The sequence below is a fragment of the Rattus norvegicus genome, chromosome 13, assembly GCF_021556685.1.
Source record: "Rattus norvegicus strain SHRSP/BbbUtx chromosome 13, alternate assembly SHRSP_T2T, whole genome shotgun sequence".
In the NCBI taxonomy this organism is placed as follows: Eukaryota; Metazoa; Chordata; class Mammalia; order Rodentia; family Muridae; genus Rattus; species Rattus norvegicus.
Window position 1 is genome coordinate 90,340,778 of NC_141546.1, and position 27,797 is coordinate 90,368,574.

The window sequence follows — 27,797 nt, forward strand, 5'->3', positions numbered from 1 at the left end:
AAAAAGATAAATTAAGCTGTATTGGAGTTAAAAATCCATTTTCCCCAAGAATATGCTCATGAAAGTGGGAGAAAAGCAAGCCTAAGAGTAAAGTTTTTTGCACCTATAAATTTGAAATGGAAGACCCAAAAATCTATGCAGAATGCCAACAGATCAGTAAGTAAAATACGGACAGTCCAACTGAACCAACAATTGGTATGAATGAACACACCACCAAGGAGGCTATCCAAATTACCAACACCTCTGAGAAAAGATGCCCAGTCTCTTTAGTCAGGATAACACTAATCAAAATCAAATTCAATAGAATTAACAAAAAACATCCCTCGGCCGACAAGGTTGCAGGACCCAAGATTAATGCACAAAAGTAAATTGCTTTTTGATATATCACCCCGGAGCAGACAGAATTGAAATTAGAATCACAAACCCACTTCCATTAATGCCCACCAAAATTAAATGTTTGGGTATAAATCTTAGCAAAACGCATAAATGATTTATATGAAGAACGGCAAAGCTCAAGAAGGAAGGCATCAGACTAGAGCCAAGTAACTGGAAAGATTTTAAGACTTGATATTACCCAGGTGTCAGTGCTTCCCAACCTCTAAGGAGTTGATATACTCCCAAAATCCTAGGAAGTTGCTTTGGGAAGCCCCACAAACTGGCTCTAAGGTTTACATGGGAAGGCAAAACGAACTCTCACTATATTGGAGGGAAATGGCCAAGCCGGAGAACCAACCTTAAGACTTACGATAAAGTCACTATGATCCAGAGTACACCGTTGCCCAAAGATGAGACAAATAAACCAGAGGAACAAACAGAACCCAGAGAGAGACCCAAAGAAGCAATTCCGGCTCAGCATTGCTACCAGTAGATAGATGCTACAGGAGAGCAGAACTGGGGCAGCAGCCAGGCATTGCACAGAAAAGCTGGCTAGATGTACCAGGCACCACAGCATTTAGTGTGTCTGCCTTCAGTGTGCGCGCTGTCCCTGAGCCTGGGCTCTCCTGACAGTCAAGCAGCCTGTATCCCCATCACCAGGTTCAGGTCTTTAGTTTCTCTGTTCCCTGGTTGCCTACTCTGCTGAGCCTCAGAAGCAATGGCTTGTATAACGTGCACAAACTCCCAGAACACATCAAGGCAAAGCACATGAACAAACCGTCTCTGTCTTCTGTGGCCATCTTGTCTTCTCAGACAGACTCCGGATGAGCACGCCAAGACCATCACACCACTTGGGTGTTGAGAACTTTAGTTTCTTCTCCTGAGGGTAGTCACCATATTGTCCTGCACAATGAGAAATTAAGAGGTCGTATCCACCTTTTGTTCTATCAAAACAAAAGTGGTGCTATCTTTCAGAACAAAAGTCTTTAGAACTATCCATCTGTCATAACATCAAAAAAAGTAATAAAACTGTTCTCATGCTTAATGTTGACAACTGTTGCATGTGTCCAAACCTGCAGAGGTAAACTCTCCTTTTACCTAGTGTTTGCTCCTGAATGATGCAATTTGAGAGAGCTACTCACGTTGTTAACTGCAGGTTCTTCTGTGAAAAAGGACACATTTGGGCTGTAATCTTTTTTTACTAAGATGTATAAAGTCAGATTAATTATAACAACCATGGCATTTGCTTCTCTATGTTTGAAATGTTACAGGCACATTGATGTGCTATTTAAGAATTCTGATCAGATGGATGGAACGCAAGCGTCTCACTAGAATGCTGAGGACATTCGCTAAATCAAATGTTGCCACCACACAAGCCCCCATTCTACATGCTGAGTAGCTCTCAATCCTTATTGTTTCACCTCCTGCCCTACCTCCAGGTCATCTATGGCTCCTTACAACATTAAACACACACAGCTGTGTGGAAATCTAAGATGCCAACGATATGTTCAATACTTGAAGTTGTATGAAGTACCACATGTAGCAGAAGTAGAACACGCATGGACAAGCCCTCACTATGTTAATGACTGCCCCTCAACAGCTCCTCCTGTGTGACCAAAAAGCCTCAATCACTTGCGCATCACTGTCCTTTGCGCTGCTATGACCATCTTCCCTCCTGGGAAATGGGTACTTTATTAATAAAGGATCTCCTTGCTTTGCTCTCTTCAGTTCTTTGTTCTGGATACAAGAACCCAGAACCCCTCTGGAGGTCACCCAACATCGGAGTCCTGGGTAACCTGAGCTACTCAGCTACTCACCACCCCAGGCAGGCTTTAACCTTTCCCATGGTTTCTTTATCCTATGCCATCGGAGATTTCCAATATCTTTGAAACTTGAACAACTACATCACCTCCATAAAATATCTTCATTAGGAGCTGGAGAGATGGCTCAGGGCCTTCCATGGGTCCTGAGTTCAATTCCCAGCCTCAACACAGCAGCTCTCATCAACCATCTGTAATTAATTCCAGAAGATCCAAAACCTTCTTTGGCCTCCATGGACACTGCGCACACACAGTACACACACACAGTACACACACAGTGTACACACACACAAACACACATACATACATACATACATACATACATACACACACATACACACACATACATACACACACACATACACACACACACACACACACACACACACACACACACGACATTAAAACTTCAAAAAAAACACAAAACCCCAATCCTTTACTTATTACTGACTCTACCAATAGTGCAGGCTTCTATCTGTTTTGGCTTTCAGGGCAATATGTTGTTTTTTTAGAACCTCCTTCATGTTGTTTGACATACTATCCATGAAATTCTAGTTATTTTAGGTGGTGATATGTCCTTCCAGATTCTCATACTTTGGGGGAGCTCTGGACCAGAGAGAGAGTTGAGCATCAGAAGCGGAGTGTTAGGCATACTGGTATCGGGGAGTACCAATTCGTCTCAGGGAGAGTGCAGAAAGTGGTGGCAGCAGAAATAGGATCCCCCCAAATGCCAACATTAACAGGCTAAGACTTGCTTAGAACTGGAGCTGGAGAATTGGTTAAGAGCACTGGCTCCTCTTCCAGAGGACCTAAATTCAATTCCCAGCTCCCCCACATAGCAGCTTACAGAGAGTTTGCCTTAGACCTGAAACAATTCCTCTCCCTCCTCCCCATACTCCCCTCTCTCCTTCTCCTTCTCTTCCTCCTCTGCAACTCCAGTTCAAAGAGATCTGACACAGACATATATAGAGGCAGAACAGAAATGCACATAAAATAAAATAAGTAAATCATTAAGAAAAGAAAGTATGTTTAGAATTAAAACAGAGACACAGGGGGGAAAAATCCAGAGAGTATTTCCACATTTTAGAAGCCATGAGTTTCAAAAGAGATTTTCAAGGAAGAAACCATGTGATAATTCAATTTGGTGACGAAATCAAGTCAAATGAAAGAAAACCATTTGGGCCTGTGGTGTTGTTTTCCTCCAGCTCTTTCATGATTCTGATGATGTTGAGTCATCCAGCCTATATTTCTCCATTAAAAATAACATATTTTGGCTGTGAACATAGAAGAGCTGGATATAGAATAGCTAGAGGGTTCTTTGGAGCTGGGAGGGGCTGGGACTTATCGAAAGACTTTGAAAAGTAAATCACAAAAGGGCAGAAAGAAAAAGTGAAGTGAGGCACATCTGTGAGAAAGTGAAGGAGGGTGCTTGGGAGAAACTGAAGATGGGCAGAGGGGATACTAGTAAGATTTCATAGGGCAGGGTTGGCCTTAGGCCTGAGACAATTCCTCCTCAGCTTCCTCGTCCTCCTCCCCATCCTCCTCTTCTCCTTCTTCTTCCCTGCCTCCCCTTCTCTACATACATACATACATACATACATACATACATACATACATACAAGGATTATACTCAGAGTCTCACACATTCTAGGAAAATGGTATACTATTAAGTTTCACCCTCAGGTGACAGAGAACATTTTTATCTTCTATTGCATAACAGAACAATAAGAATATGTGTACCATTAAAGATGAATTAGTTATGACGGATGGAGCTTGAAGAAAACTTCTGCCGCTTTGGCTCAGCTTCCCTCATGAATACTCATGTATTTATTTATATTTATATTAATACATATATGAATAATATTTAAAGTATTATTTATAGACAGAAAGGGCTTATTTTGACTACAGTGTTCATTTTCCCAGGCTGTGTTAATCACTAGGTATACTTTTATTCAATGATATTGTTATCTCCACTTGTATACAAGAAAACAGAGGTTCAGAGAGATAATATAATGTAAATATTACTTTTATTTCCCTGATACAATTGTCATCTTTGAGGCTTACTGTGTCTGCTAACCTAGGCCTAGTCCTGGAAACTTCTAGTCTCCTTGCAATCTAATCTAAGCCTATGTTTTCAGCCTCTGAGACTTATTGCTGAATAAGCTCACCTTTTCTAGCTCTTACTGAACTCTGGCTGGCTGGTTCAACTCAGATGTTTTGTCTCAAACTCTTCTCTAAGCTGACTGATTCAAGCTGACTTCTCTCAACTTCTGGCTGAATTGCTCTGCTTGACCTCAAACTAACTCAAGCAATCTGTTCTAATCTTCTGGCTCCTTCTCACTCTCTGGCTCATTTTGTCTTCACCTGTGTCAAGCTTGTTCTCCCTGCAACCAGTCTCTGTAAACTGTCCCAGTAAAATCTGCCTCCAAATTCCATGAACTGAACTGCCACAAACTCAAATCCACCACACTACCTCTCAATGATCCCTGAGTGCCAGGATTAAAGGCATGTGCCACCACACCTGGACCTAAGCTTTTCTGTACTTGGAACTTGGTCTGTACCAGGCTGGTCTTGAACTTGGAGATCTACTTGCCTGTTTCCTGGGATTAAAGGCTTGTCTGTATTTCAAACAGAATAATGTGTTGTTGGATTAAAGTTCCTCTATAAATAATTGTCTGCCTCTCTGAAGGTTTAGCTCTCCCTCCCACGGGATTTGGGTGCAGAGAACTGTTTATCTGGTCTGTTTCCTTCAGGTTCCGGCGGTGTCTCAGGCAGGGGTCCTGCCACTCCTGGGCCCTCCCCCACGGGAGCCCAGAGGCCTTATACAGTTTCCTCTTGGGCCAGGGATGTGGGCAGGGGTGGGCAGTGTTGGTGGTCTCTTCTGCTCTGCCAATCCCTAACTCTAAGCTGAAAATTTTACCCACATCTACTTGACTCCAAAGTCCACACCATGAATGATTCTCTTAGTACAATCCCAAGTAAAGTAGTGGCAGAGTTCTGGTAGTTGTTTTAATAGTAATGAGGAAACCTGTATATTCATCAAAGGTGGAAGAAATCTATATGCAGAGCTTTATCTAGATATAATGGGCTCATATAGCATTACAGGTCTTGTTGATTTTTAAGGAACAAGAATTTGTAATAGCTACAAGAATGGCTCCTGGCTACAGTCACTGGGTTTTCTCTAAGGCTCTTGCAGAGATGAGAGGCTTGCAATCTGCCAGAGGATTATGCAAAACAAATCCGAAGAATAAGGAGCAGTGACTTTATGGACATAAGCTGTTAGGAAAGACAGTGAACCAAGAATAATATTGACCATCTAGGGTAACGAGTGGTCATGAACTACCTGGTATTATTGTCCAAGGTGCATTGGAAAGCAAGAGGAAAGCTTGAAGCTTGAAGTGATGGCACATTCCTGGAATCATGATCATCCTTAAATCCCAAGGATTTAAGGATTGAAGTCTGCATGATGTCTGAGTCTGTCAAAAAATAAATTTATGGAGAGAGAGAGAGAGAGAGAGAGAGAGAATAGTGACTGAGGTTGGGAGTTTAAAATAACATGTTCACTCCCATGCTCATGGATTGGCAGGATTAGTATAGTAAAGATGGCCATTTTACCAAGGGCAATCTACAGATTCAATGCAATCCCCATCAAAATACCAATCCAATTCTTCAAAGAGTTGGACAGAGCAATTTGCGGATTCATCTGGAGTGACAGAAAACCCAGGATAGCTAAGGCTATCCTCAGCAATGAAAGGACTTCGGGGGGAATCACTATCCCTGAACTCAAGCAGTATTACAGAGCAATGGTGATAAAAACTGCATGGTATTGGTACAGAGACAGACAGATAGACCAATGGAATAGAATTGAAGACCCAGAAATGAACCCACACACCTATGGTCACTTGATTTTTGACAGAGGAGCCAAAACCATCCAATGGAAAAAAGATAGCATTTTCAGCAAATGGTGCTGGTTCAACTGGAGGTCAACATGTAGAAGAATGCAGATCGATCCATGCTTATCACCCTGTACAAAGCTTAAGTCCAAGTGGATCAAGGACCTCCACATCAAACCAGACACACTCAAACTAATAGAAGAAAAACTAGGGAAGCATCTGGAACACATGGGCACTGGAAAAAATTTCCTGAACAAAACACCAATGGCTTATGCTCTAAGATCAAGAATTGACAAATGGGATCTCATAAAACTGCAAAGCTTCTGTAAGGCAAAGGACACTGTGGTTAGGACAAAACGGCAACCAACAGATTGGGAAAAGATCTTTACCAATCCTACAACAGATAGAGGCCTTATATCCAAAATATACAAAGAACTCAAGAAGTTAGACCGCAGGGAAACAAATAACCCTATTAAAAAATGGGGTTCAGAGCTAAACAAAGAATTCACAGCTGAGGAATGCCGAATGGCTGAGAAGCACCTAAAGAAATGTTCAACATCTTTAGTCATAGGGGAAGTGCAAATCAAAACAACCCTGAGATTTCACCTCACACCAGTGCGATTGGCTAGGATCAAAAACTCAGGTGACAGCAGATGCTGGCGAGGATGTGGAGAAAGAGGAACACTCCTCCATTGTTGGTGGGATTGCAGACTGGTAAAACCATTCTGGAAATCAGTCTGGAGGTTCCTCAGAAAATTGGACATTGAACTGCCTGAGGATCCAGCTATACCTCTCTTGGGCATATACCCAAAAGATGCCTCAACATATAAAAGAGACACGTGCTCCACTATGTTCATCGCAGCCTTATTTATAATAGCCAGAAACTGGAAAGAACCCAGATGCCCTTCAACAGAGGAATGGATACAGAAAATGTGGTACATCTACACAATGGAATATTACTCAGCTATCAAAAACAACGACTTTATGAAATTCGTAGGCAAATGGCTGGAACTGGAAAATATCATCCTGAGTGAGCTAACCCAAACACAGAAAGACATACATGGTATGCACTCACTGATAAGTGGCTATTAGCCCAAATGCTTGAATTACCCTAAATGCCTAGAACAAATGAAACTCAAGACGGATGATCAAAATGTGAATGCTTCACTCCTTCTTTAAAAGGGGAACAAGAATACCCTTGGCAGGGAAGAGAGAGGCAAAGATTAAAGCAGAGACTGAAGGAACTCTCATTCAGAGCCTGCCCCACATGTGGCCCATACATATGCAGCCACCCAATTAGACAGGATGGATGAAGCAAAGAAGTGCAGGCCGACAGGAGCAGGGTGTGGATCGCTCCTGAGAGACACAGCCAGAATACAGCAAATACAGAGGCAAATGCCAGCAGCAAACCACTGAACTGAGAATAGGACCCCCGTTGAAGGAATCAGAGAAAGAACTGGAAGAGCTTGAAGGGGCTCGAGACCCCATATGTACAACAATGCCAAGCAACCAGAGCTTCCAGGGGCTAAGCCACTACCTAAAGACTATACATGGACTGACCCTGGACTCTGACCTCATAGGTAGCAATGAATATCCTAGTAAGAGCAACAGTGGAAGGGGAAGCCCTGGGTCCTGCTAAGATTGAAACCCCAATGAACCAGACTGGTGGGGGGAGGGCGGCAATGGGGGGAGGGTTGGGAGGGGAACACCCATAAGGAAGGGGAGGGGGGAGGGGGATGTTTGCCCGGATACCAGGAAAGGGAATAACACTCGAAATGTATATAAGAAATACTCAAGTTAATAAAAAAAATGTAAAAAAAAAAAAAGAAATGAATGAATGAATGAACGGATAAATAAATAAATAAAAAAAAATAACATGTTCAAGTGTTTGGTTCTATTCCAGTTCAAAATAAGGAAAGAAGAGAGCATAAGGAAGGAATAAAAGAAAGGAAGGAAGAAAGGAAGGAAGGAAGGAAGGAAGGAAGGGAGGGAGGAAGGAAGGGAGGGAGGGAGAAAGAGAGAGAGAGAGAGAGAGAGAGAGAGAGAGAGAGAGAGAGAGAGAGAACGTAAGAAGGGAGCGGGGAGAGATTGATAAGTATGTATGGAAGTCCATAGCTCTAGTCCCACCACTCAGGAAATTGGAGCAAGAGAATTACAAAGTTGAGGACATAAGAAGAGACATTGTCTCAAAAGAAAGTCACAGGTTATGGGCAGAGTGAGCTCATGAAATTTAAGAGTATAGAAATGAACCAATTCTAGGTAATTACAAAGCATGGGCAACCACAGTGAAAAGATTACTGTCCTCAGTAATGGTTTCTGATGTTGAAGTTCATTAAAACTGAGATCAATAAGCTCTAGTGTTCTGAGATCAATTATTTGTCCACAGCATTATACCAAAATACCCTGAGCCAGATGTTCACGGCCAATGTGAACAAGTGCTAAAAGTTCAGGAAACAGCATGACTAGGAGGAAAAAAGATGATGCAGCAAGAAAACAGAGTCTCAAAGACCATTTCATATGAGGGTAATAGAGAAAGATCTCTGAAAGGACAAAAGAGACAGAACCTGGAATATGTTCTCATCTACATCTGATCCACTGTGATGGTTTAGACATGCTTGGCTCAGGGAGTAGCACTATGAGAAGGTATGGCCCTGTTGGAGTGAGTGTGACCTTCATGGAGTAGGTGTGTCAGTTGGTGTGGGCTTTAAGACCCTCCTCCTAGCTCCTGGAAGCCAGTACTGTGCTAGCAGCCTTCAGATGAAGATGTCCTGCACGTGTCTGCCGGGATGCTGCTACACTCCTGCCTTGATGATAATAGACTGAACCTCTGAGTCTGTAAGCCAGTCCCAGTTAAATGTTTTCCTTACAAGAGTTGCCTTGGTCATGGTGTTTCACAGCAGTAAAACCCTGACTATTACACATATGCTTGTCTTAAGAAAAGGGAGTGTTTACAGTGGAATGAACATTCCTGCAAGCTTGGAAAAAAGGACTAGGAAATAAAACAGGGTGATAGGACAAGCCAAGATGAAGAAAGCTGGGAACAGAGATGAGACAAGAGGGTGACATGTAGGGCCCCAGATGAGTAATGTTGAGGTCAGTAGAACTCACGGTAGAATTATAGCACCATGCAAAGGAATTGTAGTGATGCCTCCTTGTTCCTCAGCAGCATCCTAAGTGGGACTGAATTGAGGACAGGATGAAAATGTCAGGTGGCATTTCACCCACCTTGTCATTTGAATGACCACTGGCTTTTATGGTTGTAGTGAGAATTAGCGTGTTAATTTACATGAGAGTGCTCAGTGCCCCATCACTAAACAACAGAACTAAAGGTATGCTGTTCTTATCACCATCCTTACTGATATTGTTGGCATTCACATTCATAGTGTGCCCTCTTGCATCAATAAATAAGAAAAGTATCAAAATTATTTAGATTTTACTTACCAACTAAATACAGCATGCCTTTAAAGTAACACTATGAAGCATATACAGAATTATTTTCCCAAATATTTCCATACCTCAATCAACAGTCTATTGATATGTTATATGATGTGGTACTTCTTGGATAGGATTAAAGGTCTCTGAGACAGGAAGATTATCTAGGTGAGCCCAACTAAATCACAAAGGTTCATGTGAGAGAGACAACTTCTAAGCCAATAGCAGCAAGAGAGCTGATCTCAGAAGCAGAGGCTGCAGGGAGATGCTTCAAGGTGAATGATGGAGTTGTAAGTCCAAGAGATATGGGGTTCCCCTGTCTGGGAACAGGACCAAGGATGGGGGTGAGAGGTGATAGAGTCACAGAATGAATCCAGGAAACCAAACTCTGGAGACCAGCGTTAGAGTACAGATCGGAGTTTACTTCACAGTGCATAAATTTATATACAATGTTTGAGCCAATTGCAAATCCTTGGCCAATCATATCTTCCTGCACAGTCCCTGTGTTTCAATGAAAGCCCTGCTTGATGAGGCAACTGAGAAGGGGTAAGGGCCTTGTCACCTGTTAGGACTTTGGGGGAAGCAGCTACCATCCTGGCCTCGGTTCCTTTTTTCTGTCTCACTGGTCTTCCAGGATCCATCATAGATCCAATGTCATGTATGGCAGATCAGGACTCTTCAAGGAGTCACAGGAGTCTGTGGTGCCTCGCTCTCCATCCCACGTTTTCCTTCACAAGGTTGACCTCCACAGCCCCCACCCCGCTGAAGCTTGAAAAGCACGAATGTAGATGCTTCCTGAAACCACTGGGAGGAATGAGCTCTGCCGCCATCTTGCTTTTAGCCCCATAATATTCACTCTAAACTTCTGACCTGAAAAACTTTTAAGATAATTAGTGCTTTATTTTCTTTTAAGATTTTTTTATTTTATTTATATGAGTACACTGTAGCTATCTCAGACACACCAGAAGAGGGCACCAGATTCCATTACAGATGGTTGTGAGCCACCATGTGTTTGCTGGGAATAGAACTCAGGACCTCCGGAAGAGCAGTCAGTGCTCTTAACCGCTGAGCCATCTCTCCAGCCCTCCAGTGTTTTCAACCCTTATGATTCTGTTAATTTGTTAAAGCAGCAGAAGGGTGAGGTACATGGAATTATGTTTCAACCAGGATGAGAATGGTTATTTTTAATCTCCTAAGGTAATGACCAGGGAGACCCTTCTACTAAGCTATTTATTCCAGTGAATGAAGAGAGCCAAGGGCAAATGGTTACATTGAGCCTCCTCACCTTCACCTCCTGGGTGCATTTATTGTTTCTCCTGATGTCACAGTTGCTGGCTCTGGTACGACCTGGCTACCCAGTATGGACCACAGACCAGTGGTTCTGCAACTGTTGAGGTATCCGGCCTCAAGGACTGAGCAGCCAAAAGTTCTCAGCTCCTCCGTATGAAGAAGACATTGTTGGACTAATAATGTCACTCCCTATGCACTAATTTGGAGGGCCGTGGGGAGGGCATGCCTATCCAAATCACCACAGTGACCACCCAGTGTTGCTAAATTGGAGAGCTCTAGGTTCAGTAAGAGACACTGTCTCAAAATCAAAGATGGAAGGCAGTAGAGAAAGACATCCAACATCAACCTCTGGCCGAACACGTACACACACACACACACACACACACACACACACACACACACACAGAGAGAGAGAGAGAGAGAGAGAGAGAGAGAGAGAGAGAACACATGTATATACCACACACATACACACAGAAGTAGGGATGATAGACTAGACAGACAGGCAGACAGACAGACATGATAGACAGTCAGCGAGCACTAAGCTACAAACTTTTTTGAGGGTAAGGCAATTTTATACTTTATACAGGCTTATTGAATTGAGCTATCAGAATAAACGCCACGGAGGATACAAATATCAGCCATGATGCTGGCTATCTTTATCCTATAGCATCCTGAAATCCCATCTGTGATTCAAGTCATTCCAGTTTCCAGGCCAAACCCACCCACCCTCTTCTCAGTGGCCAGGATATTTTTTGCCTTATCTTGTCACATTTGAGGACATAATTAAATTTATTCCAGTCTAGCAGATTTTACTCCCACCAAGCTGAGAACACTTCATAATAATTACCAATGTGATAATAATCACTGATGACTATTTTTACATGATACAAAAAAAAATACCCAAAATATGTAGGCCGCAACACACCCTCAAACACAAGTCTCAAAAGAGCCATTCATTTTGGTCAGCATATGTGAGAAGCATTTCCTCATGGAACTTCCACACTTCTCTTTAGATCTCTGCCCAAAAAATATGCTTACAAAGGAGCCCCTTCCCCCTTCTTAAGGACCCTTCACCGACCACCTCTGCCTTTGGCTGCCTTTTCTTCTATGGAAGGTAATCGGGATCAGAGTCAAAGCTCTGCTTAGATCACACTCGGAATCTTCCAGATCTAGTGATGTGCTTGGCAGAGTGGCATCCATAAATATTTGCTGGGTGGCAGCTTTACAAATGTATCAAGCAAGCAGTGAGACAAGCAAAGAGACTGGAATTGAATTTCTGGGAAGAGTTCATCCTGCACTGTGGAAGTCAGCCTGGAGAAGAAACCACAAGTTAAAATTAGGTCTGCCTTATGGCCCCATCCCCACCTTTCCTGGGCATTTACTCAAAAGACTCCATGTCAACACAGCACATGCACATCAATATCAAATATTTCTTCCATATATCATAAAAGGACATATATGCATATATTTCATAATACTTGAAGCTAAAGTAGGGGACAGAGGAAACTAACAGGGAGATAAGGGGGTAGGAAAGGAGAATATGGGGTATATGGGAGATATTCACAAGGAAAAATATATATACTTGTAAGAAAATGTACTTATAGAACACAGTGCCATGCTCAGTGAATGTATATGAAAAAATTTTAGTGATTTATTCATTTTATGAGCATTGATGTTTTGCCTGCAGGTATGACTGGGTGAAGATGTGAGATCCCCTGGAACTGGAGTTACAGTTGTGAGCTGCCATGTGGGTGCTGGGAATTGAAATTCTGGGAGAGCAGCAGTGCTCTTAGGTGCTGAGCCATCTCTCCAGCACTGAAAACAAAAATTTAAGAGTCCTTCTTGTGGCAAGTTACAACCTGTCTAACATCTGAGACGTTATTTAATATCCCAATCCTAGACGTTTTCTCCTGTCTGGAAAATTGGGGTGTCCTCTCCTCTATTTGACTACCATGTCTCGAAAGCTATCCAGTGATCTGCTGATGTGATACCATGGACACGGTATGCGGTGGCTGCTCAGTACGAGCTGAGGTAGTTTTGTCTTCTAGCTTCCACACACCAGTGAAAGCAACTAGAGAAGAAACAATTTGTCCTTCACTAAATGGTTCATTTCCAATGTCCTGGTGTTGAGTAAAAGCAGAAGAAAGAAAAGGACAAACAAGGCAGGTTGTAATCTTTCTATTCAGCAGCCCAGCCACCCCTAGTAACTGACCCCTAGTAACTGTCTCTTACTTGGGCCAAGTAGAAGAGGAACACAGGACAGTCAACCCTTCAAGGAGCCTTTTGTTATCTGTAAACAAATGGGTCATCAAATGGCACATAGAAAAACAAAAACTGTGGTAACTTTGGGTTTTTCTTTTTAAAGGTTTGTTTATTTATTATATATACTTATTATAAATAAGTATTTATTATATATATAAGTATTTATTATATATATTTCAGACACATTAGAAGAGGGCATCAGATCCCATTACAGATGGTTGTGAGCCACCATGTGGTTGCTGGGATTTGAACTCAGGATGAGCAGTCAGTGCTTTTAACCGCTAAGCCATCTCTCCAGCCCGGGTCTTCGGGTTTGATGCCTCAGCTACCTCCCTGATAGAGAGAGTGCCTTTGGCAATCATCACCGCTTCTTTCTTGCAGGAAAGCTTAGAGCCAGAAGGACTAAATCAAGGTGTTCTTTTGTACAATATAAAGCAAGTTGATCCTTGCATTTTAAAATCATGCTGTGGCTGTCTATAATATTGCTAGTGTAACCTGAATGGTCTCTCCTTTTGCCTATTAGCAGAGCAGTTGACAATTTACATCATGCACTTTGAAATCTGGGTACTCAGACTTCCAAGTTGGGTAATTCTTTGGCTTTGCCTTGGTTGGATCTAAACTGAAGGAGGACGCTGACAAAAGAACAAAGAGGACACCGTGCTTCACTTACTCCAGAGACACAACGATGGGTGATCATCCCAACACGCAGACTCTCTTACTCAAGAGGACATGTTCCCTCAAGTCTCGGGGTTAGGAAAAGCCATGCTTGCTCCACAAAACCAATCAGCTTTGATCTACTGACACTGTAATACTTCTGTCTAGAGATTGCTCCCTCCTCCCTCTAACACCTAGAATATTTGATTGAGTTATGTTTTCTTCCCCCAGCAACCGTTTGATATTTTCATTTCTTAAGATAGGGTCTTGCTAAATTGCCCAAGCTGACCTTGAACTCATGACGTTCTGCCTCAGACTCCATACGTGCTGGGGTTGCAGGTGTGCATCACCTGTAGTGCCTCACAGCTGTTTCAGAGAACGCTCGTTCTTTATATTCTCCCACAAGTGTTCCCCTTTTCCAGATTTTCTACTTCATTTTCTTTTACACTTTTGTGTCATATTTTTTGTAAGGTTAATGCAGTCCTTTTGTGGTAAACATCTGGTGTGTGTGTGTGTGTGTGTGTGTGTGTGTGAGAGAGAGAGAGAGAGAGAGAGAGAGAGAGAGAGAGAGAGAGAGAGAGAGAGAGAGAGAATTGTGTGAGTGCCTGTGTATGTTTGTGAGTGTGTATGTAAGGACGTGGTATGCATGCATGTGTGAGTTATGTGTGAATATGTATGTGAGAACGTGAGTGTTTGTGTGTGTATGTGTGTAAGTGTGTGTGATTTTTAGTACTTTTAGATTCACAACAAAACTGAGAAGAAAAGCTGCAGAGGATTTTTTTTCCCGAAATCCACCTGCTCTGACACATTAACTGTCTCCCTGCCATCCCTGGAGAGAAGCTTGTCACAGCCCATGAATGTATGTGACTTCCCATCCCTCAGAGCCCATTGTTACATCCATTACTGTTCTCCTTGCTGAAGCACAATACCTGATGAAGAGCCGGAGGAAGGGAAGGGTGTCTAGGCTCATGGTTTGAGGCTACAGTCCATCACGGTGGGGACGGTGTGATGGCAGGATCTTAACACCACTGGCCTCGCTGAATATGAGACAGAAAGCAGAGAGCAAGGAACACTGGCTCAACCTCCTTTCTCCTTTCGACCCAGCCCAGGACCTCAACCCACTGTTCAATGTCCCCTACATTTATGGTTGGTCTTCCCACCTCCTGAAGCCAATCTAGAAAGTACTTCACCAACATGCCCAGAGGTTTGTTTCCATGCTGATTCTAAACACCAGCAACCATGGAGTGTTACATTGAACGTTCCCTGTATCCATCATCACTGTATCATGAAGAGCGGTTTCACCATCCTGAAAAGCCTGTGTCTACCCAGAGTGGCTGCAGCTCAAAAGGCTCAAAGAGCCCACACTTTGCTCTCAGACTCCCTCTTAGTTTCTCTATCATCTTTTCCTGTGATAGCCCTCTGGCCAGCAGGAAGTTTCTGGCTTTAGAATTAAAAAGCCATGTTGATGTCTCCATGTTTAGTGAGACGATTTTTGGGAATGTTTAGTTTAAAATTGAAACCCAGGGAAAAGGAACACGTCTTTATCCTGAATGAGAACTCTGTCTTTTCCCTCGTGTACTTTATCTGATTTCCACGCTGGAATGACTTGGGATCAGGTTTGTGAATGGATGCCGGTAGGAAGGGAACATGGTTACGCTAATCCTGAAATTTAAATATTATGAATATTACATAATACCCACTGAATGCTGGGCATAGTGTGAGGAACACTGAAATATTATAAAAAGTAAGGGAGTGGGCGGTGAAATAAAACCAGGCACTGAGTGACAGTGACCTGAGTGTAAGCCGTATCAAGAGCATTGACATACTCCTCTGATTCAGGGAAGGACGAACAAAACTAAATCCTGTATCATATTGGGAAATTTTGTTGTTTTGTTGCTGTTGTTCAGAAGGGAATATAGGTTCCCAGGCCCACTCGCTTATACTCCAGTTTCACTGTCACAGTGAGAAGCCTTATTATTGTAGAGACCAGGGTGATTGCGATGTGCAGACAAGTTTGAGGTGTGAGCACTGACTCCAGTCACCATGTACAATGTGATCAGGTTCTGAGTGAGTCAGAATACAGATGCCCTTAAAAGAGAGAAATCACACTTTTTCCTCATTTGATTCACCAACTGTGTTGAATACAATGGCTCGCTCTTGCTCAGTCACAGCAGTGTATGCTGAGTATAGTGAAAAATATCTTCAACACTCTCCTATTCGATTCTGTTTTATCGTGCTCATGACCGAGGAAAACATCTCTGTGATAGTCTTAAGAAGTGGGACAGAGGGAGGTATACATTTTCGGGTGAGCAAGCTGGCTTCGCAGCTATCTGTGCTGCAAACCTGAAGACCTGGAACCCACATAAAGGTAGAAGGAGAGAACTTGTTAGGGTTTTACTCCTGTGAGCAGACACCGTGACCAAAGCAACCCTTATAAAGACAATATTTAATGGGGGCTGGCTTGCAGGTTCAGAGGTTCAGTCCAGTATCATCAAGGTGGGAACATGGCAGCGACCAGGCAGTCATGGTGCAGGAAGAGCTGAGTTCTATGTATATCTGAAGAGTACTAGCAGAATACAGGCTCCCAGGCAGCTAGGACAATGATATTAAAACCCATACCCACAAGGACACATCTACTCCAAGAAGGCCACACCTCCCAATAATGCAACTCCCTGGGCCAGACGTATACAAACCACCACATTCCACTCCCTGGCCACCATAGGCTTATTCAAACGCATGAGTCTATGGGGGCCACATCTAGCCATAGCATAATTTTAAAGGTACATTTAGTCCAACTTCCAAAGTCCCCATAGTCTACAGTAATATCAACAATGTCAAAAGTCCAAAGTTCAAAGTCTCCTCTGAGATCCGTCCAATCATTTAACTGTAATTCCCAAATCAAGAGAGGAAACCAGCCCGGCCCGCAGCAGCTCTCTGCTCCCAGACCCCGTGGGAAACAGACCTCACCACCTGGTCAAGTGGGCACTCCTGAGGCTGCAGAGCGGAAGAGACCACCAACACTGCCCACCCCTGCCCACATCCCTGGCCCAAGAGGAAACTGTATAAGGCCTCTGGGCTCCCGTGGGGGAGGGCCCAGGAGCAGGACCCCTGCCTGAGACACCGCCGGAACATGAAGGAAACAGACCGGATAAACAGTTCTCTGCACCCAAATCCCGTGGGAGGGAGAGCTAAACCTTCAGAGAGGCAGACAAGCCTGGGAAACCAGAAGAGACTGCTCTCTGCACACACATCTCGGACGCCAGAGGAAAACACCAAAGGCCATCTGGAACCCTGGTGCACTGAAGCTCCCGGAAGGGGTGGCGCATATCTTCCTGGTTGCTGCCGCTGCAGAGAGCCCATGGGCAGCACCCCACGAGTGAACTTGAGCCTCGGGACCACAGGTAAGACCAACTTTTCTGCTGCAAGAAAGCTGCCTGGTGAACTCAAGACACAGGCCCACAGGAACAGCTGAAGACCTGTACAGAGGAAAAACTACACGCACGAAAGCAGAACACTCTGTCCCCATAACTGACTGAAAGAGAGGAAAACAGGTCTACAGCACTCCTGACACACAGGCTTATAGGACAGTCTAGCCACTGTCAGAAATAGCAGAACAAAGTAACACTAGAGATAATCTGATGGCGAGAGGCAAGCGCAGGAACCCAAGCAACAGAAACCAAGACTACATGGCATGATCAGAGCCCAATTCTCCCACCCAAACAAACATAGAATATCCAAACACACCAGAAAAGCACGATCTAGTTTCAAAATCATATTTGATCATGATGCTGGAAGACTTCAAGAAAGACGTGAAGAACTCCCTTAGGGAAACACAGGAAAACATTAATAAACAAGTAGAAGCCTACAGAGAGGAATCGCAAAAATCCCTGAAAGAATTCCAGGAAAACACAATTAAACAGTTGAAGGAATTAAAAATGGAAATAGAAGCAATCAAGAAAGAACACATGGAAACAACCCTGGATATAGAAAACCAAAAGAAGAGACAAGGAGCTGTAGATACAAGCTTCACCAACAGAATACAAGAGATGGAAGAGAGAATCTCAGGAGCAGAATATTCCATAGAAATCATTGACTCAACTGTCAAAGATAATGTAAAGCGGAAAAAGCTACTGGTCCAAAACATACAGGAAATCCAGGACTCAATGAGAAGATCAAACCTAAGGATAATAGGTATAGAAGAGAGTGAAGACTCCCAGCTCAAAGGACCAGTAAATATCTTCAACAAAATCATAGAAGAAAACTTCCCTAACCTAAAAAAAGAGATACCCATAGACATACAAGAAGCCTACAGAACTCCAAATAGATTGGACCAGAAAAGAAACACCTCCCGTCACATAATTGTCAAAACAGCAAACGCACAAAATAAAGAAAGAATATTAAAAGCAGTAAGGGAAAAAGGTCAAGTAACATATAAAGGCAGACCTATCAGAATCACACCAGACTTCTCGCCAGAAACTATGAAGGCCAGAAGATCCTGGACTGATGTCATACAGACCCTAAGAGAACACAAATGCCAGCCCAGGTTACTGTATCCTGCAAAACTCTCCATTAACATAGATGGAGAAACCAAGATATTCCATGACAAAACCAAATTAACACAATATCTTTCTACAAATCCAGCACTACAAAGGATAATAAATGGTAAAGCCCAACATAAGGAGGCAAGCTATACCCTAGAAGAAGCAAGAAACTAATCGTCTTGGCAACAAAACAAAGAGAATGAAAGCACACAAACATAACCTCACATCCAAATATGAATATAACGGGAAGCAATAATCACTATTCCTTAATATCTCTCAACATCAATGGCCTCAACTCCCCAATAAAAAGACATAGATTAACAGACTGGATACGCAACGAGGACCCTGCATTCTGCTGCCTACAGGAAACACGCCTCAGAGACAAAGACAGACATTACCTCAGAGTGAAAGGCTGGAAAACAATTTTCCAAGCAAATGGTCAGAAGAAGCAAGCTGGAGTAGCCATTCTAATATCAAATAAAATGAATTTTCAACTAAAAGTCGTCAAAAAAGATAAGGAAGGACACTTCATATTCATCAAAGGAAAAATCCACCAAGATGAACTCTCAATCCTAAATATCTATGCCCCAAATACAAGGGCACCTACATACATAAAAGAAACCTTACTAAAGCTCAAAACACACATTGCACCTCACACAATAATAGTGGGAGATTTCAACACCCCACTCTCATCAATGGACAGATCATGGAAACAGAAATTAAACAGAGATGTAGACAGACTAAGAGAAGTCATGAGCCAAATGGACTTAACGGATATTTATAGAACATTCTATCCTAAAGCAAAAGGATATACCTTCTTCTCAGCTCCTCATGGTACTTTCTCCAAAATTGACCATATAATTGGTCAAAAAACGGGCCTCAACAGGTACAGAAAGATAGAAATAGTCCCATGCGTGCTATCAGACCACCACGGCCTAAAACTGGTCTTCAATAACAATCAAGGAAGAATGCCCACATATACTTGGAAATTGAACAATGCTCTACTCAATGATAACCTGGTCAAGGAAGAAATAAAGAAAGAAATTAAAAACTTTTTAGAATTTAATGAAAATGAAGGTACAACATACCCAAACTTATGGGACACAATGAAAGCTGTGCTAAGAGGAAAACTCATAGCGCTGAGTGCCTGCAGAAAAAAACAGGAAAGAGCATATGTCAGCAGCTTGACAGCACACCTAAAAGCTCTAGAACAAAAAGAAGCAAATACACCCAGGAGGAGTAGAAGGCAGGAAATAATCAAACTCAGAGCTGAAATCAACCAAGTAGAAACAAAAAGGACCATAGAAAGAATCAACAGAACCAAAAGTTGGTTCTTTGAGAAAATCAACAAGATAGATAAACCCTTAGCCAGACTAATGAGAGGACACAGAGAGTGCGTCCAAATTAACAAAATCAGAAATGAAAAGGGAGACATAACAACAGATTCAGAGGAAATTCAAAAAATCATCAGATCTTACTATAAAAACCTATATTCAACAAAACTTGAAAATCTTCAGGAAATGGACAATTTCCTAGACAGATACCAGGTATCGAAGTTAAATCAGGAACAGATAAACCAGTTAAACAACCCCATAACTCCTAAGGAAATAGAAGCAGTCATTAAAGGTCTCCCAACCAAAAAGAGCCCAGGTCCAGACGGGTTTAGTGCAGAATTCTATCAAACCTTCATAGAAGACCTCATATCAATATTATCCAAATTATTCCACAAAATTGAAACAGATGGATCACTACCGAATACCTTCTACGAAGCCACAATTACTCTTATACCTAAACCACACAAAGACACAACAAAGAAAGAGAACTTCAGACCAATTTCCCTTATGAATATCGACGCAAAAATACTCAACAAAATTCTGGCAAACCGAATCCAAGAGCACATCAAAACAATCATCCACCATGACCAAGTAGGCTGCATCCCAGGCATGCAGGGATGGTTTAATATACGGAAAACCATCAACGTGATCCATTATATAAACAAACTGAAAGAACAAAACCACATGATCATTTCATTAGACGCTGAGAAAGCATTTGACAAAATTCAACACCCCTTCATGATAAAAGTCCTGGAAAGAATAGGAATTCAAGGCCCATACCTGAACATAGTAAAAGCCATATACAGCAAACCAGTTGCTAACATTAAACTAAATGGAGAGAAACTTGAAGCAATCCCACTAAAATCAGGGACTAGACAAGGCTGCCCACTCTCTCCCTACTTATTCAATATAGTTCTTGAAGTTCTAGCCAGAGCAATCAGACAACAAAAGGAGGTCAAGGGGATATAGATCAGAAAAGAAGAAGTCAAAATATCACTATTTGCAGATGATATGATAGTATATTTAAGTGATCCCAAAAGTTCCACCAGAGAACTACTAAAGCTGATAAACAACTTCAGCAAAGTGGCTGGGTATAAAATTAACTCAAATAAATCAGTTGCCTTCCTCTATACAAAAGAGAAACAAGCCGAGAAAGAAATTAGGGAAACGACACCCTTCATAATAGACCCAAATAATATAAAGTACCTCGGTGTGACTTTAACAAAGCAAGTAAAAGATCTGTACAATAAGAACTTCAAGACACTGAAGAAGGAAATTGAAGAAGACCTCAGAAGATGGAAAGATCTCCCATGCTCATGGATTGGCAGGATTAATATAGTAAAAATGGCCATTTTACCAAAAGCAATCTACAGATTCAATGCAATCCCCATCAAAATACCAATCCAATTCTTCAAAGAGTTAGACAGAACAATTTGCAAATTCATCTGGAATAACAAAAAACCCAGGATAGCTAAAGCTATCCTCAACAATAAAAGGACTTCAGGGGGAATCACTATCCCTGAACTCAAGCAGTATTACAGAGCAGTAGTGATAAAAACTGCACGGTATTGGTACAGAGACAGACAGATAGACCAATGGAATAGAATTGAAGACCCAGAAATGAACCCACACACCTATGGTCACTTGAATTTTGACAAAGGAGCCAAAACCATCCAATGGAAAAAAGATAGCATTTTCAGCAAATGGTGCTGGTTCAACTGGAGGTCAACATGTAGAAGAATGCAGATCGATCCATGCTTATCACCCTGTACAAAGCTTAAGTCCAAGTGGATCAAGGACCTCCACATCAAACCAGACACACTCAAACTAATAGAAGAAAAACTAGGGAAGCATCTGGAACACATGGGCACTGGAAAAAATTTCCTAAACAAAACACCAATGGCTTACGCTCTAAGATCAAGAATTGACAAATGGGATCTCATAAAACTGCAAAGCTTCTGTAAGGCAAAGGACACTGTGGTTAGGACAAAACGGCAACCAACAGATTGGGAAAAGATCTTTACCAATCCTACAACAGATAGAGGCCTTATATCCAAAATATACAAAGAACTCAAGAAGTTAGACCGCAGGGAAACAAATAACCCTATTAAAAAATGGGGTTCAGAGCTAAACAAACAATTCACAGCTGAGGAATGCCGAATGGCTGAGAAACACCTAAAGAAATGTTCAACATCTTTAGTCATAAGGGAAATGCAAATCAAAACAACCCTGAGATTTCACCTCACACCAGTGAGAATGGCTAAGATCAAAAACTCAGGGGACAACAGATGCTGGCGAGGATGTGGAGAAAGAGGAACACTCCTCCATTGTTGGTGGGATTGCATACTGGTACAACCATTCTGGAAATCAGTCTGGAGGATCCTCAGAAAATTGGACATTGAACTGCCTGAGGATCCAGCTATACCTCTCTTGGGCATATACCCAAAAGATGCCCCAACATATAAAAAAGACACGTGCTCCACTATGTTCATTGAAGCCTTATTTATAATAGCCAGAAGCTGGAAAGAACCCAGATGCCCTTCAACAGAGGAATGGATACAGAAAATGTGGTACATCTACACAATGGAATATTACTCAGCTATCAAAAACAACGAGTTTATGAAATTCGTAGGCAAATGGTTGGAACTGATAAACATCATCCTGAGTGAGCTAACCCAATCACAGAAAGACATACATGGTATGCACTCATTGATAAGTGGCTATTAGCCCAAATGCTTGAATTACCCTAGATGCCTAGAACAAATGAAACTCAAGACAGATGATCAAAATGTGAATGCTTCACTCCTTCTTTAAAAGGGGAACAAGAATACCCTTGGCAGGGAATAGAGAGGCAAAGATTAAAACAGAGACAGAAGGAACACCCATTCAGATCCTGCCCCACATGTGGCCCATACATATACAGCCACCCAATTAGACAAGATGGATGAAGCAAAGAAGTGCAGACCGACAGGAGCCGGATGTAGATCGCTCCTGAGAGACACAGCCAGAATACAGCAAATACAGAGGCGAATGCCAGCAGCAAACCACTGAACTGAGAATAGGACCCCGTTGAAGGAATCAGAGAAAGAACTGGAAGAGCTTGAAGGGGCTCGAGACCCCATATGTACAACAATGCCAAGCAACCAGAGCTTCCAGGGACTAAGCCACTACCTAATGACTATACATGGACTGACCCTGGACTCTGACCTCATAGGTAGCAATGAATATCCTAGTAAGAGCACCAGTGGAAGGGGAAGCCCTGGGTCCTGCTAAGACTGAACCCCCAGTGAACTAGACTGGTGGGGGGAGGGCGGCAATGGGGGGAGGGTTGGGAGGGGAACACCCATAAGGAAGGGGAGGGGGGAGGGGGATGTTTGCCCGGATACCGGGAAAGGGAATAACACTGGAAATGTGTATAAGAAATACTCAAGTTAATAAAAAATAAAAATTAAAAAAAGAAAGAATATGCACAAAATCAGGCCTCCATATACCCTGGTGAACATACATGTGCACCCACATATAAAAAAAAAAAAAAGTGAGGAAACCAGATGGGCAAACTCCAAACACTGCATTTCCATGACTGATGTCATAGCAGTTTTTCAGATCTCTAACTCCTTTATTTAACTAACATCTTTATTTACTGCAGTAAACTTCTTTTCCTGGGCTGGTCCAACTCTCTGTTAGCAGCATTCCTCCACAGCCCACAGCTCTGGCATCTTCAATGTTACAGTTTATTGTTCTGATGTGTGGGATCCACACGTGCTCTTCTGGGCTCCTCTGAAGGGCTGACAGCTCTGCGTCTGTAGCACTCTAAGCTCAGGTTGATCCACTTCACTGCTGTTGTTGTTCTTGGGGATCATCCCACGGGTCTGGCATCTCTAATACGCTGGGATCTTCTGCTGCAACTAGGTTTCACCAATTGCTTCTCACAGGATCTATTCATGGTGCCAAGCCTCAGATCCTTTGCATGACCCTTTCAGTCCTGGGCCATCAACTACAACTGAGGCTGCACCTTCACCAATGGCCTTCCATGGCCTCTCACAGTGCCCAGCCTCGGCTGCTCTTCATGACCCCTTCATGCCTTCAAACCAGTACCACCTGGGTGACTCTTACACATTACCAAGTCCAGCTGCAGCATGAGGTACAACACAGCTTCTTTTGTCCCCTCAAAAAACACTATCCCAGAAGAAATCATCTCAGTGATGCCTGTCTCTTCTCAATCACCATTTCTTAGCTCTGGCTAACCAGCATCAATTGCCCCAGCAGTCCCCTCTCTGGATTCTAAAGCCAGAGCCACATGGACAAAGCTGCTGCTTGTAGTAGATGGAACATGGCCTTTTGTTCTCTTACATTGTCACCAGCTTCCTCTTCTCCACCTCCTTCACTGTCTAAGCTTGGCTGTCCTGGAACTTGCTCTGGAGATTGACCTTGAACTCAGAGATCTGTATGCCTGTCTGCTAAGCACTGGGATTAAAGATGTGGTCCACCAAGTCTGGATTTTAGTTTTTCTTCACCTAAAACTTGCTCTCTTCTAGGCTGGCCTTGAACTCAGAGATCTGTTTGTCTTTGCCTCCAGGAATTAAAGGTTTGTACTACCTTGCCTGGATCTAAATTTAGGTGGGTGGGAATCTTGCCCCAAGGTCACTACTCCTTTAATTCAATTTAATATCCCTGAACACAGGATTAAGCTCCATCTCACTTCCTGTTGCTCCTTTAAAATTCAAACCATAAATTTTATATTTTTCCTTTCCCAGCTTGCTATGCTAGCTTAAAATGCTCTTCATGAGATTTAACGAGAACAAAGTCTATGGTGGGCATTTTTGAGACTTCCTTTATCAATGCAATTAATCTGAGTCTCTTCACCTTAGCCTCTGGCAAACTCTTCAGACAAGGGGAAAAGTAGCCACATTCTTCACCAAAATACCACACAAACACTCTCTAGGCCAGATATCGAAATTCTCCACTGAAATCTCCTGGGCCAGGTCCACACAATTCAAATCATTCTCAGTAACAAAGTCTTCTATAGTCCTACTAGAATAGCCCATTAAGTCCCATTTAAAGCATTCCACTACTTTCCAAATCCAAAGTCACAAAAATCCAGATTCTTCCAAACAAAAGCATAGTCAGTCAGGTCTATCCCGGCAATACCCCAGTCCCTGGTACCAACTTCTGTCTTAGTTAGGGTTTTACTGCTGTGAACAGACACCATGACCAAGGCAACTCTTAAAAAGGCAACATTTAATTGGGGCTGGCTTACAGGTTCAGAGGTTCAGTCCGTTATCGTCATCAAGGCAGGAACATGGCAGCATCCAGGCAGGCATAAAACAAGGCAGGCATGGTGCAGGAAGAGCTGAGAGTTCTATATCTTCATCGACTGCAGATTCTGAGAAATCAAGAGGAATGTGATAGGCTAAAACCTGGAGTAATAGGGGCAGATGCAAACTGTTCAAGGATAGAACGGGAGACTGCAGAAGTGGACAGGGGTCAAGGAGTCATGGCCACTCCTTCAAATGACTTTGTCAAAACAAGAAATAAAGTGGCAGGGGGGAAATGAGATAAAGTTGATGATTTCTGTTCTTCCTTTAACTTGGGACAGTGGTAAAGGTGATAGACATCCTTCATCTCAATGAAAGAGTCTCCTCAACAGAGATTCCCAGGAAGCTCAGGTGCTACATAGCAATAAGTGCTGGAGAGAGAGGGGGGGGGAGAGAAAGAGAGAGAGAGAGAGAGAGAGAGAGAGAGAGAGAGAGAGAGAGAGAGAGAGAGAGAACAATTAAAAACACAGTCACTACACTTGGGAGGCTGAGTCAAGAACACAGACTTGAGAATTGAAGCCATATGGCATGACCTTGTCTTAAGGACAAAAAGAAAATTTTCTGAGGCTGAGGGGATGACTCAAAGGATAAGAACATCGGCCGCCTTTCTGGAGAACTTGGATTCGATTCCTAGCATCCGCATGGTGGCTCAGAATCATCTGTGAGTCCAGTTCTGGGACATTTAGAGACACCCAGGATCTGACACCCTCTTCTGGCTTCTGTGGACACCAGGCACACACATGGTACAGAGATACACATGCAGGCAAAACCACCCATATACACTTTTTAAAAGGTTTTAAGTTCTGGCTGGGGAGATAGCTCAGTCAGTAAGGCCATGCAAACATGAGGACCGGAGTTGGGATCCCTAGAACCCACATGCAGCCAGATGCAGTAATACACATCTGTAATTACATAATCCAGATGCAGGGGTACACATCTGTGATTACATAATCCAGATGCAGGGGTACACATCTGTGATTACATAATCCAGATGCAGTGGTACACATCTGTGATTACATAATCCAGATGCAGTGGTACACATCTGTAATTACATAATCCACATGCACCAGTACACATCTGTAACTGCACACACCTATGGCAGAGACAGGAGCATCCCTGAAAGTTCCTCAGTCAGCTGTCCAATGCACAGAACAAGAGACCCTGTCCCATACAAGGTAGAAGGTGAGGACCAGCATCCAACACTGCCCTCTGACCTCCACATACACCCCACGACACACCCACAACCACACCCACACCCACACACATGAACACACATACACATATACATGCACAAAGAAAAGAGTTCTCTTGAAAGATAAGAGCAAACATTAGGAAAGCACAAGAGGAAAACTCAAGTCTGACTGCAATTAGCAAGATCCCTAGATTAAGTAGAATAGAAAAGAGTCTGAGATTCCACCCATGGTTTTCATTGCCTTGAAAGACATATTGCAGTATTCTTCATAATGAATGAACCTCCTGAATTTTGTTAGAGATTAACACGGAAGGCATATGCTACCCACTACGATTACACCATCTGTGTATACGTGTGGGGAGAGGATAACTATAACTTTTGCTAGATGTCAGCAGAAACTTGGCTGGAATTCCACATATTCAGAAGGAAAGGTGACCCAAGGTTCAGTCACTTGGTTATCAATCAGACTCTATTTATGTGGCTAAATTTTGTATAAGTGCAGGGTGGGTATATTCATTTTGTAAAGAAGTTGTTGCATATTGTATGAATTGTTTTCTCTTTTAATCTAGAAGTACTTCAGAGAAAACATGCTAAGGAATAACTATCAGTAAAACACTTGCCTAGACTATACAGGGTCTAAAGTTCAATCTTCATGGGAAAAGAAAAGAAGAAAGGAAGAAGGGAAAGAGGAATGGAAAGAGGGAGGGAGGGCATTTGGATAGGAGGGAAATGTCTGGCATTTCCTTCCTATCTCCCTGACCACATACTTCAGATAGTTTTACACTATTGGCACCCCAAAATGTTAGTTACCTATCCATGGGTAGTCCAAGTTCATGTATTTATTCGTGACAGCAACCTTTTTTAAGATTTACTTATTCTCTGTATATGAGTACATGGTCACTGTCTTCAGACACACCAGAAGAGGTCACTGGATCCCATTACACATGGTTGTGAGCCACCATGTGGTTTTTGGGAATGGAACTCATGACCTCTGGGAGAGCAGTCAGGGCTCTTAACCACTGAGCCATCTCTCCAGCCAGAGACATCAACTTTTTAGCCAGACATATAAAGTACTGGATAAAGGATGAAATGGGATATGAATTTGTGCAGGTAACTATTGCAGAAAAATAGAGATTCCCCGGAAATTAAACTGACCTCTGCTTTTTAGGTACGTATCACCTAGGGGCCAGCAGCACGTAGGAGTAACAGAGCGCTGGAGGAACAGCAAAGGAGACCAGTGCAGGTGACACAGCACAGAGCCTCTCCCATCCTGACAGGTGAACACCTCTTCATGTAAGTGGCAGGCATCATGGGCATGGGCCTCCGAGAAAAGGAAGCTGGGCTTGGTAATCTGAGTAAAGACCATCCCAGCGTTTACAGGAGATACACACCCTATTCAAAAGCAGAAAGAAAATAGATGCAAAAGAATTGGCAGGGTTTAGATGTCCCGAAGAAGAGATGAAAGAGTCTAGCTAAGGGGGGTTCATGATTCTATTACCGGTCCCCACTTTTATATTATTAAGTAATACAAGATGGTGTCTCAGTTAAAAATGGGCTTTATAGCTACACGCCATCCGCATTACTGTTCTTATTATGGAAACATCTTTGAAGACTACATTTGATGTTTAAAAAGAGTATCTGCCTTTAGACCTGTTTCTTACAAGAAATGAAAAAAAAATCATAGGGAAG

The 27,797-nt window shown here is 42.7% G+C and overlaps 1 long non-coding RNA gene across 1 annotated transcript in view; it reads right to left on the reverse strand.

Annotated features, from left to right (window-relative positions):
• LOC103692325 (uncharacterized) overlaps positions 1–27,797 on the reverse strand; it is a 101,636-nt gene that overhangs the window by 51,268 nt on the left and 22,571 nt on the right. The window contains exons 5-6 of the long non-coding RNA XR_015635672.1: positions 24,859–24,984; positions 1,154–1,278 (exon numbers count right to left, since the gene is read on the reverse strand). This is a non-coding gene — a long non-coding RNA (uncharacterized LOC103692325). The remainder of the gene's footprint in view (positions 1–1,153; positions 1,279–24,858; positions 24,985–27,797) is intronic.